Source organism: Molothrus aeneus, chromosome 11 (genome assembly GCF_037042795.1).
Source record: "Molothrus aeneus isolate 106 chromosome 11, BPBGC_Maene_1.0, whole genome shotgun sequence".
Classification (NCBI taxonomy): Eukaryota; Metazoa; Chordata; class Aves; order Passeriformes; family Icteridae; genus Molothrus; species Molothrus aeneus.
The window spans coordinates 12,496,346-12,500,844 of record NC_089656.1 but is presented as its reverse complement, the minus strand read 5'-3'; positions in this window follow the sequence as shown (position 1 = coordinate 12,500,844).

Sequence of the window (4,499 nt, the reverse complement as noted above, 5' to 3'; positions counted from 1 at the left end):
GTCATGCTGTTGTCTCATCCCAAAGGTAAAAGCCTCAGCTGCTCTCCCAACCTCCCGAGGAACAGGGGAGTGTCCCCTGCAGCTCGCTGTGCCAGAGCAAGCCAGGGTGGCTCCGAGCGCCCACTCAGAGAGGCACTGCTGCAGCTTTGTAAATCTCCTCCAGGTTTTATGAAACTTCCGAAATCAAAATGTTCCGTTTGAAGCCTGCGAGGGTTTGTTTGTTAATTGCTTCAGTGAAGACACACTAGCTGAGATACCTCAGCTGAGAGAAAATTCCCTTCATAAATTTCAGTGCTGTTCCACTAGAAAGTGACCACCTAAAACCTAGAAACCATTTTGTCACTCTGTAGCAGAATTTCTCTGGCAGATAGTAGATCTTGACAGCTAAGTAGCAGTGAGAAAAACTAGAAATAAAAACAGAAGTAAAGGGTACTACTGCAGCATATACATGCTGATTCATAGTCTATGTAATTCCAAAGCTGTAAGCCTAGAATCAGGACTGTTTTGATACTGAATTCTGGTGCAGCAAAAGGCAACAAGAAGCCTGTTTTTCTGGCAAAGTGAGGTATGTATTTCAAAAACAAACCTAAGATTTTTACCTTAGTTCAGAATGCCTGTCTCAGTTGACCTGAGTTTGGCCATATGTATGGTTTTGTGCAGTTAAGTTGAACTAAATCCTGAAATTACAAGATTATGGCTAAAGCAATACACACCTCAAAGGGTGCACCACAGTTGCATCAATGACCTGAATAATAGTGAGGATGATTTGGATTTTTGCCCTGCCTTGTTAACTTTTTTCTGAGGCAAACAAAAATACCTTGTCTCCACTCCTTTTTGTTATTACCAGTCAAGACTGATTGGCCTCAGTACTGCTGCAGCCTCCAGTTCATGAGTGACATTGATCAGCTAAGAGCTAATCTTATCAGCTGGTTTGTACAGACTCAAGTCGGAGAGTGCTGAAATACTTCATGTGTCCAAACAGGTTCAATGGAATTGTTTAAAGATCTACAAATGCAAACTAAAATGGTGACCTGGGTTCAGCTCTGCCAACTTCTGTGATTTTTAAATGAGTAAAGAAAACTTGGTAAAAAAAAAAAAAAACCAACAACAACTTTGTGGTACAGAATAGCTCTCCAAAGAAAAACACATGCCTTTGGAAGACTGCAACGGACCTAAATTTAGGGCATAATATCCTTTACTTTATGCTAAGAAGACCATTTCCCAAGAGGGACAAGTCTTACTCAATATAAAAGGCTGGATGGAGGCTGTTATCCTTGTAGGGCGGAGCTTCAGCATCTCTCACGGCAGAAATTGAAGCTTCACTTATTGACTGTTGTGTAGTTTCCAAGTGAGGAAGAGCGTAGAGAAGTGCAGGAAGGGAGTGCTGCGCACAGTGTCAGGGGGTCAGTGCGTGCTGTGGGCCGGAGCTGTGCTGCTGCCGTGCCCGCGGCTGTCACAGCGCGGGAGGAGCCGCCGTGCCCTCGGTTAGCGGCACCGGACGGCGCTGCCCGGGGCCGGGCTACTCTGCAGAGCAGCGCACCCACGGCGGAGCCCCGCAAGACCGCGAAGAGCAGCCAGAGAGGGCCGCTGCTTTCCAAACCCATCCAGGAGCACCGGCCCACTCCGCCCGGCCCGGCATCTTGGAGGACACGGTCGCCACCAGTTTGAAAGCGTTGTTCTGCACGGGCTCGGCCCGGCGCCGCTTGCAGGCCAGGAGCAGCGCCTCGGCCGGCTCGGAGCCGCCGCGCTTCCGCCGCACGCGCAGCACGGCCGCGCCCGCCATGGTGACTGCGAGAGAGGGCGGAGCGGCCGCACAGCGCCGGCCCCGCGGCTCGGGCTCAGCGGCGGCAGCGGGGAGCAACCGCCGTGTGCGGGACAGGGACACGCGGGGCCGGGGCGGGCACAGCCACGGGGCTCAAGGCGGGCACACGCGCCGCCTGGGGAAGGTACACACGGCTTGCGGAGCTGTCGGCCTGGGGCTCTGAGGAGGGACGAGCCCGCGGCTTGTCCGGCCCGCTGCGCTGGTTCCCGGCTGGGGACGTGTCCTGGTTTAGGGCAAATCTGGGACAAAACCTCCAAAAGGGGGCCTGTCCAGAAAGCAAACCCACATGGCCCCTTCCCCCAACGGGTTCGGGAAGGATTCCTCGGAGAGAAGTGGAAAGAACCTGTTTATTTAACAGGCACAGCACCCCCAGCATACAAAATGAACAATACCAGATGGCACCACTCTTTCACTGCTCTGAAAAAGATGACAAATTCGGAAATCTCTCTGGGGGATGGTCGTCGCTCTGTTATCAGTCCCTCCGGCGCTGGGGTGGCTGCTGCAGCCACAAGGTGCAAACTCTCGGTGTTTCCCAGGTCCCAGTCCGGAGCAGGTTTGTGTAGGTCCAAAAAAAAGGGAAAGGAGAAACAGTCCAGGAAAAAATTTGGACTGCTTAGCTACGAACTAATGAGCAGAAGCAAAAAGCGAGAGCAAAGCAGAAGCAAGCAGAAACAAGAGCAAGAGCAAAGCGAAAAGCCAAGCAAAAAGCAAAAGCAGCACTATGTACTGCTCTGTCTCTGTGTCCCCCCAGCTGTGGGGGAGCGGCTGATAGCAAAACCAAAACAAAACATTCACTCTTCAGAGCCAGTCTTGAAGGCACAGAACATAATATCCAGCATAAACAGAACACACTAATGGGGATACAAGCATCATAACGCCACCCACCCTAGGACAGGATGGCGGGGAATGCTCTGGCTGTGCCCCATCGCAGCTCGTTCCTGAGGCGGGCAAGGGCTGGGCCTGTGCTGGGTCCCCACTGTGAAGGGGAACAACTTTTGAATCCACGGGTCTCAAAATTGGCACAGAGACCTGAGGGATGGGTGTTGGAACAATGAGTGACTGGAACTGTTTGCATCAGCCGAGAGGGAAGGGAATATACCAAAGTGGTGGGATATACCCAGTTTATATCCACTCTAGTGGTAAATTGAAGTAGTGGGAGCAAAGTCTGGCAACCAGAGCCTCCTACAGGATGCTGGAGTCAAAAATGAAATCAAAATGAATCATTTTGGAGTCAAAATGAATTAAATTGCGAGTGGAATGGTCAAACTGAACTCTGTTGGGTCAAGAGCTCCGAAGCTAACCCTTACCAATCATTGGGGGAACTGAGAGAATACTGGACAGAACCAGGAAAAACAAATGTAAGGTGGAAAGCCCCAGCTGGATTTTTTTGGATTTGCAGGAAAAAGGAGTACAGCAAGTTACTTCCAAAATGGAAAGGATCATGCACTTTGGGCATGGTCTGACCCATGTTCTTCACTCTCCCCCAAACGAAAAGTAACCTGTTAAGGGCCCCATTGTATGAGACCCTGAACAGGGGAAAGAGGAGTCTGGAGAAGATAGTCCCTGTCCTAAGTGGCAGGCAGACTTGGAGAGAGGAAGAATGGCTGGCAGCGAGAATAATTGAATATTATGGGCCGGCTACTTGGGCTCAGGACGGAAGCTGGGGATATAGGACCCCAATTTATCTACTGAAGTGACTTACCAGGCTGCAGGCAGTGGTAGAAATTGTTTCGAATCACCCCTCGGAGACCCTTGATTGTTAAGCCGGCAGCACACTCAGGTGTGGGCTTTTGTGTACCAAAATCGAATAGTGTGACTATTTGTTGGCCGAGCAAGGGGGATGGTGTGGAAAGTTCAACGAGTCAGAATGCTGCATTGAGACTGATGATTATGGGGAAACCATAAGGGGTTTGGCAGTGGAGATGAAAAAGGTGGCTCATGTACCAGTCCAGAAATGGAATTATATCTTGCAGTCAACCTGATGGGACAGACTATTCGATGGAGCCTGGTGGAACAAAATGGTATTTTTTGTAATGTGTTCAGTAGCTGGGGTCGTATTCCTTCCATGTCTAAAACTGTGTTTTATTAGATTGATACACACTCCAGGAAATACTTATTGATGGCAGGCAGAAGGAATTCTGCAGTGACACAAGTACAGGGTATGCAAATAGCAGTTGTGCCCATGGACCTGGAGTTGGCTTCTGGAAACAACATATTCAAAATCATGAGCCTGGGGGAGGGTGGATGTACCAGCAATGCCGCTGAGGTCCTTGCAAAATTTGAAAAACAAGTCAAAAGTAATGAGAATAGTTAAAATGGCTATCAAGAAATCCCTCAAGGAGAGCAGGGCATGCAGAGAGTTTAAGTAAGTCCTTCTCTTTGTAGGAGATTCTTGGAGGTGGAGGGTAGATGTCCAGCCTGCACAGTGAAAGAAACTCTTACGCATATGCAGGATTACAAAAGAGATCAGGGTGCTTCTGGCTCAGGCATAAAAAACTGTATAAAACAGCCTTGCTGGAAGCAGCACTCGTGAACAGAGGGAGGTCTGATGCGATAGAGGTCAGATCCAGGTTCACCCAGCGCCGACCCTGGGCTCGATGCTGTCTGTTTGGCTGTGGTTTTTGAGGACTGTTTTTGATCGTAGAAAAGAAAATCTTTTGCGTTTTGATAATTTGGC